This window comes from Myxine glutinosa, chromosome 8 (assembly GCF_964187855.1).
Source record: "Myxine glutinosa chromosome 8, kmMyxGlut1.1, whole genome shotgun sequence".
Taxonomy (NCBI): Eukaryota; Metazoa; Chordata; class Myxini; order Myxiniformes; family Myxinidae; genus Myxine; species Myxine glutinosa.
This window is the reverse complement of record NC_136268.1, coordinates 84020587-84033184: the sequence shown is the minus strand read 5'-3', so window position 1 is coordinate 84033184 and position 12598 is coordinate 84020587. Positions and strand designations below refer to the sequence as shown.

Genomic DNA, 12598 nt, shown 5'->3' with positions numbered 1-12598 from the left:
GTCTGATCGCACGCAGGGTCACAAAATAAATGACAGGGCTGAGCTCACGTCGCAGCAACAAGACAATTTTGCATGACGGATGTGAATTTGTTTCTTCTGGATACGATTTGACGAAATCTGTTATGTATGAATATAGAAAAGTTTCAAGTACATTTTTGCAAACTTTATATTTGCCTCACTCACAAATACCTTACGTACAGACACACAATCAAGGAAAACCTGATAAACAATACACACAAGAAGTTGATTCGGCATTTTGAACAAAAGGTAGGGCAGGGTGGGTATGTGCTGAAGGGCAGGGTGGGTATAAAATCTGGGTGGGTCCATATCTACGAAAACTGAGGACCTGCATGGTCAGCACCACAAGTAGGTCTCTGTAATGTAATGTCTCCAACTATAATCCCTGGTAAAAACATGGTAAAAATGTTTCAGGTGGAGGTAAATAATTTCGGGAACGAATAATAATGTACTTTTTTCCCCTCTAAAAGAATGTCCAATTCAGATATCCCAGATGCTCCACTATCTTCCTCCTCTATATTTTCCACTTGCATAGACTGCCTCTGATGCATCCTCTAGTATTTTCACTTGTGCATATGTTTACATCTTCCAAAGCAACAAAATTGTCCAATAATTGGAGTGCACGTGCGGAGAGGTGCAATAATTCCAAAAACAGTAGAGATGTTCGAGAATGTGTTTTATTTTTTTTAAAGATTCTCTGGTGCACATCAAGTCAATGGCTGCTTTCAGGAGGTTGCTCACTACTCTCTCTCCCTCCTTATCCTCATCTCCCTTCTTGTCGATGCAGCTCACCAGATGATGTGCATGTAGGTTTACATCAAATTGATAGGTGCTGTTCTCGAGTGCAATGATCACACAGGCACCCCGATTTCTGAACTAATCGCATGAGTAACAGAGCAACTTGTAGAGCATGCAACGGCCATCTCTCGCAGAGGATATTCCCCCAGATGAGAGGACATTTCATGTAACATGGGTAGATGTCTTCACATGCAATGGCCACTATGGCGTTGCCCACAGATTGTTGTTGTAAATAGATTGCTGGCATGCAGAGTGAGTTGTAAAATATGTAACAAAATTGATTGGCACATTGGCACTGTCTATTGAATCAAATGTCTGCTGATTCCTTGTGAAAAAAAAAAATTAACCACCTTTAGAGGCCATTTTTCCCCCCACAGAGTAGGGGTTGGCTTTTTCTGGCACCTTTTTTGAAGCAATGTTTATGGCCGGATGCCCTTCCTGCCGCCAACCCTGTTAGTCACCTCTTGCAACACACAGGGAATTAACCAGTGAACTGGTACTCTATTTGCATGACCCCGGAAAGATGACAGGCTGAGTCAACCCCCTTGGTTGTTAATTCAGCGATCGACCGGGATTCGAACCCAGGATCCTAGGAACCCAAGACGGCACCCTAACCGCTAAGCCAACACCAGGCTTTGCTGATGTTTTGTGAAAGAAAATAATGTTCTGTGATTCTTTACAGGTCAATGGTTAAAAGGCTCATGAAGATGTGATGTCTTGGTGGATACAAAAGCCCATCATCAGCCTTCTTGTATCCCACCCTATTCTAGGATTGCATCATCTAGGATTGCAGAGTCCTGCCATTGGAGGCCAATAATCCTGCGTCAATCGAACTCTCTTATCTTTAGATAAATATGTGCATGGACCATTGGCATGCTGGTGTGTCTCCTTCGTCAACAGCATAAACATTTATATGCAGTAACCAACAATTGCTTTGTTTTCTCGTCATTTCCGTGTAGCCATTTGCAATATGATGTATCACAGCTAACGGGGTAACAGGGTGGCCTATATAGGTAAACGCACTCTCACCTATGAGCTGCCCTGCCTCATTTCGAATCTTGATTCGGCTGTCATCTTGGTATTTCACATGCAGGCTGATTCATCAATGTGTGTGCCGTCCCTCGGATGGACGTGAAACTGGGCATGGATAGTTGCATCGAAGATCCCATGGTATTATTCATGAAGGGTAGGCAAGCTATCGCCGGTACCCTGGCCAAATTCCCAATTTTTGCCATAATTGTTGCTGGAAAGGCGATGACAAACCACCCAGTATAACACTTACCGAAAATGAGCAGCACCGAAGTCTGTTCCCAGAAAATGTTCCCAGAAATGATGAAACCTCTGCATGCTTTCACACGCGCATTTCATATATACACACATGAATGAAATGCTGTGTGTAACTCATCCTCTGCATGTCGTTACTAATTGTGCAAAACATTAATGATGTGTACAGAGGACCATACAAACGACTGTGTAATTCCAAGTTTCATCAATGTGTAAACACACACACACACTCAAGAAGAACCCGGGCAACGCCGGGTGCATTCAGCTAGTATATATATATATATATATATATATATATATATATATATATATATTGTTACGGATCTCAACGTCGGCCCTTTTTCCCCTTACCAAGGGGGGATTAGTCCCCTTGTGTGTGACTGACCGACGTGAGTCCTGAAGTTGCCCAGCTCCCTCCGGAGAGGCAGGTGAGCAACCTCGTTCGCGACCGCGGACAAGATGTGAATTGCCGAGCGGATTAGCAGCCGCGGCACGAACCATTAGCAAGTACTAGACCCGATTCTTAAACGTTGGCCAAATCGTGCGACAGGTATTGAATTGGGAAAAGACAAGGATGAACGGATGTGAGGAAACCAGAAGGTAAGGTAGGAAGAACAGGATTTATTACTAACTATTATGTACACAATCAAAGAAACCAAGGAAGATGGAAAGATACGAAAATAATTTACAGAAGGATGGAAGGATCAGAAGGACACAGAGCAATTCTAGCTTACCTATGCAGTCTTACTTAAACCCCAGGACAACACAAAAGACGGACGACAGTCAGACATACACGGGGAATGATGATAGGAATGACAGGAATGAATGGCTGGAAGGGGAGGAAGGTTCAGCTGGAGTTTTGCTCCCGCCCGGGACGTCGGACTCGACCTCGACGGCCACCGATCCCACAGCAATCTGGTTCCCGCGTAGCAGCGGGTCGAAGCTGCGTGTCACAGGGGGGCCAGACTACGGTGGTCTCAAAGCTGCGGTTGCTTCAGCTGCGGTGGACTCAAAGCTGCGGTTTGTTCACTCAACTCTCTCAGTGCTCACTCCTCCACTGAACTGAACTCTGCTGCTCCTCCACCACTGAACTCAACTCCCAGCTCCTCCTTCACTGAACTCAACTCTCAGCTCCTCCTTCACTGAACTCAACTCTCAGCTCCTCCTTCACTGAACTGAGGTGGGGGGTGCCGCGTGGCGGGTTTTATAGCGCCACACCCTGGAATGTTCGCGAAACTGCCCGATCGTTCTTTCTCCGCCCTCTCAAGCCAAACCCCTCGTGCTTGGTTGGTTGATCGGGGCTGGCTCACTCCTCCTTCCTATGACGAGGTGGAGACACGCCTTTCTTCTCCGAGCTGGCCGCGTGCGTAATGGCGGCAAATGCAGTTGGTAATGCGGTTGGCAATGGAGGTTTTTGGCAATGAAAGGGAATCTATCTTATTTCAATTCGGTGCAATGCAGAGTCAACTAGTGGGAAACACAGCCTTAAACTAATACACATAATAAGGAAATAACTATAGAAAGGTTCTATGGTGGCCTACGTGCTTGTACATGGACTAGCTACGGTGCACTCATTTCAATTAACAGCCAATTAAAGGGGAAATGTACATAGGAAATTTTAATACTAAATGTACAAAGTGAAGGTTCTAAAAACCGTAACACAGCACCCTCATTCCTCACGGCACGGCCTGGGCCGACAAAACATTAACTTAGTGTGGCACGTAGGTGTAGTTCCCTCTACAATTAACCTGACCCTGAGTGTGACAGTTTTAAAACACAAATAAGTATGTCCCTCTGCTGCATTGCAACCTGCCTAACAGATTCACGCCCACAGGATAACCGAATTGCGGAATGGTTCTCAAACTAAACATGTACAGTGGGGAGCATTATTTACAAGTGACGCTACTTGGTTTATTTACAAAATGCAACCCAGGACCTGCGATTGTTCTTTTGGGGGGGGGGGGGGAGGGGAGACAGCCTGCGCTGCATCGATGCACCAGCACCAAGAAAGAGCACCATAAAGCACCATAAACGCACCAGTCGGTGCACAGTCACCACAGTTCATAATAAAAACAAACCCCTGCTGGTGGTCTTTTTTTCTTTGGCTCCCTCTGCTGGCCATTGTTCTTCCAGATGTTGTCTTTCTTCTTCTTGTTGTTTTGCTGCTGGGTCCGCAAGCAAGATCTTGGGCCATCGTGGCCGGTTCCAGCAGAGGGGCCATGCCCCAACCCGTGGGGTCCATGAGTGGTGCTCAGCCACAGACATGTGGTCCATAAGTGGTGCATCAATGCAGGCAGCTGGTTGCGGGGGTTCGGGCACACAATGGCGGACTCCCGCACGCTCCCCTCAGTGCCCAGAGAACACGATCCATGGGTCGGGGAAGGAAGACAGAGAAGACAGGTGAGTGAGGGGTAAGGTCACAAGGGTACACATCAATAAAGGCAATGCAAGGTGAGGTGCGCCTGGAGACCGAGCGGAGAAAAGCTCGTCCCTACCGTATGTCACCCCCCCTGTTACCTACCCTACCCTTGCCCTTACCCCATATTTACAACAATTTACACATTACAAATCCGTCACTACGTCTCGTCCTCCCCATATTTCCCCTATACCAAATTCGTCACCACAATCCCTATTTCTAACCAAATTTGCCATCACCCCTTCATCATCAATCCCTCTTAAGGAGGGAGAGATGGAACATTAAGCACAATGTCACACCCACGTCATGATGCGTCTCACAATCCAAACATTTGCACAAAAATAACCAAAACACATGGCATGGTGTGGAGCTTTGTCACCTCAGGTGAGTGGATGTAGATGGTGCGAGGAGATTTCAATCCTAACTATCCTCTTAAATGACATTAACACACTTTACACTACCCGGGGTCTTTCCCTGCCAATCCATTGGCCATCTTACTCTATGCGGTTTTAAGAAGCAATTCCCATTGACCAAACTGTGGTGCTTCATCAATTTGGGGTCTCACTCCCCCGATTCAACTCCCTGTGCCTTTGCACAATTTCAGGACTGGGTCGTGTGGCTCTCCCAGCAGGTCTACGCACCTGCACACCTCCACCACTGCAGTTGCCTCCGAGCTTACCTGCTCCTTACCCTAACCTATCTACCTGGGGAAGGCCCTCTGGCGCTCTCCCCACTCGGTGCCCTCTGGCACTGGGCTACCCGGGTCCGTCCTCCGGATCCTCGGGCCCCATCCACAACTATAACGGCTCCCATAGCCCACCTGCGGCCTCACCTGACCGACATACTCACAGTGGCGGAGTGCCCATTTAACTATACACACTAACAGGCCACATGCCCAGCCATTTCCACGTCACTAATGCACCCATCCAAACACCATTCTTCCACCACGCACCACAGATGCCAATATCCAACCACAATTTACCTACTCCTTCTACCTAACTCTTAAACTACCCTCCCCGGGTATTCGTGATGGGTTCCATCCTCCCCATACACACCTTCGCACCATCCACTCCACTCCACAGTTTTCACCATACTCACTCCACAACCATCCATTCCATACTCCATATATTCCAGACCATTTATTCCATACAACCATGCTCACCTGTATTGGCACACCTGTGCCATCACTCCTGGTGATTCCTGCAACACAACACTCAATCACCATTACTCACTCATACACTGCTCCATACACCTGTTCACTTGCACACCTGTGCAATCACACCTGGTGCCTCCTGCACCCTCCTTCCTCCCAGGCTTCTTCATTCAATACAATACACTCACCCACACTTTTCACAATACGCTACTGAATACACTTTTACACACACACAGCATCATCTGATCTAACTACTCCCCTCTGAAACTTGCGCTTCCCAGTCGCCCCTTGTACTATTGCACTCCCTCATTATTATCATCCATTCTAATCTACCTACGTCCCCATTACAGGTGGAATGTCGCTACTTACCTCTACCATTACCTATGGTCATCTCTAGGTCCCTATACATTATCCTAACCCTCCCTTGGTGATCTTACACTGCCATAAACCCCATAAAACTATAGCTCATGTGCCCCATTTGTGAGTGGATGTCAGAGTTGCCATCCCACCACATCGGGCATCTTCTACTATCAATTTGCCAATCACAAATTCCCTATCCCTACCAAATGTCCTTTAACTTGAGCCTCGTTGCGTCGTTACATCATTAAAACTCGGCTTCGCAAAGCCGAGCAATGATTGCGGGTGGTTTGGTCGCCTGCAGGTTGAATCCGTCCGGCATTCGGTTCAGGGGAGGCGGTTTGGTCGGGCCGAGATTGCACGCACCATCTCGGCACGGATCCTTGCGGCTTCAGGCCCGATGGCTCAATCTCGCCCGGTCGGAACCCCGCCCCCGCAAGGGGGCACCGTCCGCTTCCTCCTTCCTGTCCCTGAACCGGACCGGTTGCCTTGCCCGGCGAGGCCCGGACTCGACCGTGCAGGGCGGGGCCAGGCCCGAATCGGCAACGACGCTTCGAAGAGAAGCGACGCAACACCGACCCGCGCCGGGCCTCGCATCCAACAAAGCGCACCGCGCCCCGAGTGCTCGCATCGGCTAAAAGTCGATCTAACCGCTTCTCCGTTTAACGTCGATGCCTTACTCGCATACGCGACCCTTTTCACACTCACAAAACCCGGCGTCTCGGCGCCTCCAGTGCATCCCACACACTCCGTCCATTCCACCACCGCACTCCCTGTTACACACCACACCTCTCACGCACACTCGCCAGTCGCACACTTCCTTAACACACCTCGCGTACCGTCTTGCGCACTCTCCCTCGGTACGTACTCCGTACCACTCACCATGGGCGTGCACTCTCGCATCCACCCACTCACGCACTTCAATGGGCTCTCCCACACCCGCGCCACAACCAACTCAGGTGTGCTTTCTCGCACACTCATCCCAAGCGTGCATCCTCGCACCCGCTCCTCAGTCACATCCTCTGTGACAACCATGGGTGTGCACTCTTTTGCACACCCGATCACGCGCTTCGATGTGCCCTCTCGCACCTGCGCCACTACCAACTCAGGTGTACACTCTCGCACACGTTCCACCACCACCTTACTCTCCGTGTCACACTCCATACACCCCGACGTGCATTCTCGCTCGCACTCGGTTTCACACTCGCGCTCCGATGTGCCCTCTCGCACCTGCGCCACCACCAACTCACTCTCCGTGTCACACTCCGTACACTCCGACGTGCATTCTCGCTCGCACTCGGTTTCACACTCGTGCTCCGATGTGCCCTCTCGCACCTACGCCACCACCAACTCACTCTCCATGTCACACTCCGTACACTCCAACGTGCATTCTCGCTTGCACTCGGTTTCACACTCGCGCTTCGATGTGCCCTCTCGCACCTGCGCCACCACCAACTCACTCTCCGTGTCACACTCCGTACACCCCGACGTGCATTCTTTCTCCGACGCACACTCTTTCCTCACAAGCGCGCCATTTTCACTCACACCACTCACAGGGGACCCTTCACCAACGCCCGGATGCTTTCTCGATCCCAAGCGCGCGAAAATTCTTTCTGCGCCAAACATCCTTTTACAAAATCTCCCCACACAATATACAGCACGACTCACCTGGGGGATTCTTCTCCTTCGCTCCAACACCACCTGCAAACTTTCATTGGTGTTATTAAGCACAGCATCGTGATGTGAGCAGGGACTTTGCACATTTTCCATCTTTCCCTGCCGCGAGTGCTTTTCTAAGTCCCCGGTCTCTCCAATTTCAATTCCCACTACATTTTCTTTACTCACCTCGACGACCGCTGGCTGTATTAAAACTCCCTCTACCTCAGCGGTCGCCGGCTTTTCCATATCCCGGGTCGCGATCTCTATACCCGTCATTTTACCTGCGCTTTTCTCCGCCTCGCTTAACCTGCGCTTCTCAACCCGCTTTACCTCGTCGTGCACCCTTGGGACCCTATCGCCTGATCTGCGGCCAATGTCTTCCCATATTCTTTTCATCATGGCGTTTATTTGCTCCTCAAATCCATCCGGGTTGTACCTTGCCTCGTGCCTCATTTTTTCCATGTCTATCCCCCGGGTAGCCATCATTGCATCCAATCCCTTACTGTCCCCCTTCATAGATGCACTGAAATGCATCATATAAAGGCCCCAGTCCATTGGCACTGCGGGTCCGGCTATCGCCGTCACGTACGGGAGGCCGCCATTTCGTGTGCCTGCAACCCCCACGACCGCACCTTCTTTGCTCTCCTCTTCCACTATTCCCACTTCTTCCCTGGGGTCCTGGGTCACTTCTACCCCTTCTAACTCTACTCCCACCGGCACCCGATTGCCTTGATTATCCATGGCACGATTTTAAATCTGGATGTAAAAAAAAAAAAAAAATTTTGACCACTCGTAATTTGAGTGTGCTAAGCACACTTCAGGTCCGAATCTCGCTCCTGATACCAATTGTTGTGGCCAATAGTACAATTGGTGTCCAAAATTTGGGCTAAATAAATTTAGTCCCAGGTTCGAATCCCAACTCCTGACTCCAATTGTTACGGATCTCAACGTCGGCCCTTTTTCCCCTTACCAAGGGGGGATTAGTCCCCTTGTGTGTGACTGACCGAAGTGAGTCCTGAAGTTTCCCAGCTCCCTCCGGAGAGGCAGGTGAGCAAACTCATTCGCGACCGCGGACAAGATGTTAATTGCCGAGCGGATTAGCAGCCGCGGCACTAACCATTAGCAAGTACTAGACCCGATTCTTAAACGTTGGCCAAATCGTGCCACAGGTATTCAATTGGGAAAAGACAAGGACGAACGGATGTGAGGAAACCAGAAGGTAAGGTAGGAAGAACAGGATTTATTACTAACTATTATGTACACAATCAAATAAACCCAGGAAGATGGAAAGATACGAAAATAATTTACAGAAGGATGGAAGGATCAGAAGGACACAGAGCAATTCTAGCTTACCTATGCAGTCTTACTGAAACCCCAGGACAACACAAAAGACGGACGACAGTCAGACTTACACGGGGAATGATGATAGAATGGCATGAACGAATGGCTGGAAGGGGAGGAAGGTTCAGCTGGAATTTTGGTCCCGCCCGGGACGTCGGGCTCGACCTCGATGGCCACCGATGCCACCGATCCCACAGCAATCTGGTTCCCGCGTAGCAGCGGGTCGAAGCTGCGTGTCACAGGGGGGCCGGACTATGGTGGTCTCAAAGCTGCGGTTGGTTCAGCTGCAGTGGACTCAAAGCTGCGGTTTGTTCACTCAACTCTCTCAGTGCTCACTCCTCCACTGAACTGAACTCTGCTGCTCCTCCTCCACTGAACTCAACTCCCAGCTCCTCCTTCACTGAACTCAACTCTCAGCTCCTCCTTCACTGAACTCAACTCTCAGCTCCTCCTTCACTGAACTGAGGTGGGGGGGTGCCGCGTGACGGGTTTTATAGCGCCACACCCTGGAATGTTCGCGAAACTGCCCGATTGTTCTTTCTCTGCCCTCTCAAGCCAAACCCCTCATGCTTGGTTGGTTGATCGGGGCTGGCTCACTCCTCCTTCCTATGACGAGGTGGAGACACGCCTTTCTTCTCCGAGCTGGCCGCGTGCGTAATGGCGGCAAATGCAGTTGGTAATGCGGTTGGCAATGGAGGTTTTTGGCAATGAAAGGGAATCTATCTTATTTCAATTCGGTGCAATGCAGAGTCAACTAGTGGGAAACACAGCCTTAAACTAATACACATAATAAGGAAATAACTATAGAAAGGTTCTATGGTGGCCTACGTGCTTGTACATGGACTAGCTACGGTGCACTCATTTCAATTAACAGCCAATTAAAGGGGAAATGTACATAGGAAATTTTAATACTAAATTTACAAAGTGAAGGTTCTAAAAACTGTAACACAGCACCCTCATTCCTCACGGCACGGCTCGGGCCGACAAAACATTAACTTAGTGTGGCACGTAGGTGTAGTTCCCTCTACAATTAACCTGACCCTGAGTGTGACAGTTTTAAAACACAAATACTAAAACACAAAACACAAATACAAATAGGAAATTTTAATACTAAATTTACAAAGTGAAAGTTCTAAAAACCGTAACAATATGTATATATATATATATATATATATATATATATATATACATACATACACACACACACACACACATATACATACACATATACATACACATACATACGCACATACACACAAACATACACACATATACAATACACACACACACACACACACGCACACACACAGTCGATGCATGCAGAGAATCTACCTGCCGAGACGAGAAGGAGGTAGCAGCCTGATGGAGCTCAAATCAACCAAGTGCACAGAATGACAATTGTGGAATTATCCGAGCACGTGAAAAGTTCAGCAGAGCACCAAATACGACTTGTATGATACGAAGATATTGTGTCACACGAAGATAGTAAACCAGAAAAATTATCCCTAACCCACCTTGAAAAAAATCTCCCAAGACAGGTGAAAATGGAAGATGGCGCACACACGAAACGAAACTGTAACAAATACAGCCCCGGCGATTGTAAAAAGACAAAATAAAAATATAAGTTAACATATCAGCAAACATACAACGACAACTGGGAGAACGATATTAGAGTTGGGAATATAAAAAAGAGTTGGACATATTAAGCATCCACAAAGAAGGCTCGTTGGAATGGCTAAGCAGAGGTCAGCTCAACTGGGATGGAGAAAAAATCATAAGTAGAGAGTTCATAGAACACCTTACTTCACAGAATGTTTTAGTATATAATTTAATTGAATAAAATAATGTAATGATTTTAAAGGTCGTATTCCGGAAGTTTAGCGCTGCTGAAGCAATTTTTTGCATCACATTATTTAACATGTCCAAGTACTGCAAAACTGGAGGTTTTTGGAAGTGGTAGGAAGGTGATTTGTGTTTGACAGTGTTCAAATATATAATTGAATTGAAATAAAATAGAGATTTTAAAGGTCGTAGAAAATTTATTCTAGCAGTTTACCGGCACTGATACAGCGTCCTTTACACCACCTTATTTAAAACGTTGCATTAATTATTCGTGCCTGTTATGTGTGTTTTTTATGACAGTAAGTTTCCTGTTTAGAATGATCTTCAATTTCATTTGACTGCCAGGTAGGCATACAGAGTAAAAAAAATGGCACCTGTATCCAAAGCGAGCAGTTCAGTTTGTCATTTTCACTATTAAATAGGCAAAGCCGAGAAACAAACGAAATCCATTAGATTTACCCTTTAGAACACTTCAGAATTACCCTTTGAACCTCTTAGAATTAACCTTTAGAACCCTTCAGAAATTACCCTTTTGAACCCTTTAGAATTAACCTTTAGAACACCTTAGAATTACCCTTTTGAACCCTTTAGAACCCTTTAGAATTACCCTTTAGAATTACCCTTTATAATCCATTATAATTACCTTTTAAAATTACACTCCAGAATTACCCTTCAGAATGCCTTAGAATTACCCTTTTGAACCCTTTATAATTACCCTTTAGAACCCTTTAGCATTACTCTTTAGAACCCTTCAGAATTACCCTTTGGAATCCATAATTACCCTATAAAACTACCCCCCAGAATTACCCTTTAGAACCCCTTAGAATTACTCTTTTGAACCCTTTAGAACCCATTAGAATTACTCTTTATAAACCTTTAGAATTACCCTTTAGAACCCTTTAGAATTACCCTTTAGAATTACCCTTTAGAATTACCCTTTGGAAATAGCCTTTAGAATTACCCTTTGGAATTACCCTTTAGAATTAACCTTTAGAACCCTTTAGAATCACCCTTTAGAATTACCCTTTGGAATTACCCTTTAGAACCCTTTAGAATTACCCTTTGGAATTAGCCTTTAGAATTACCCTTTGGAATTACCCTTTTGAATTACCCTTTAGAATTACCCTTTGGAACCCATTAGAATTACTTTTTAGAATTACCCTTTAGAATTACCCTTTGGAACCCATTAGAATTACTTTTTAGAATTGTTCTTTAGAATTACCCTTTGGAACCCTTTCGAATTGCCCTTTGGAATTACCCTTTAGAATTACCCTTTCGAATTGCCCTTTGGAATTACCCTTTAGAATTACCCTTTAGAATTACCCTTTGGAACCCATTATAATTGCTTTTTAGAATTGATCTTTAGAATTACGTTTTAGAACCCTTTGGAATTACTCTTTGGAATTACCCTTTAGAATTACCCTTTAGAATTACCCTGCAGTATTACCCTTTAGAATCCATTAGAATTACCCTTTACAATAGTTTAGAACCTTATATAATTACCCATTAGAAGTCATTAGAATTACAATTTAGAGCCCATTAGAATTACCCTTTAGAAACCTTCAGAATTACCTTTTAGAACCCTCTGGAATTTCCCCTTTTGAACTATTTAGAATTAAATACGGTGCATTAGAAAGGTTCTCCTTCTTCGTTTTTGATGGACGGACATAACCAAATATTGAAGCAGCTTCAACACTTAAAAATTATCTGTGCGATAGGGACAAATTCAG

The 12598-nt window shown here is 46.5% G+C and overlaps 1 protein-coding gene and 1 long non-coding RNA gene across 6 annotated transcripts in view; both read right to left on the bottom strand.

The window, feature by feature from the left end:
* Positions 1–12598, bottom strand: part of LOC137432649 (F-box only protein 25) — a 742106-nt gene that overhangs the window by 572142 nt on the left and 157366 nt on the right. The gene's annotated exons all lie outside the window — the stretch shown is intronic.
* Positions 1–12598, bottom strand: part of LOC137432650 (uncharacterized) — a 138346-nt gene that overhangs the window by 99141 nt on the left and 26607 nt on the right. The gene's annotated exons all lie outside the window — the stretch shown is intronic.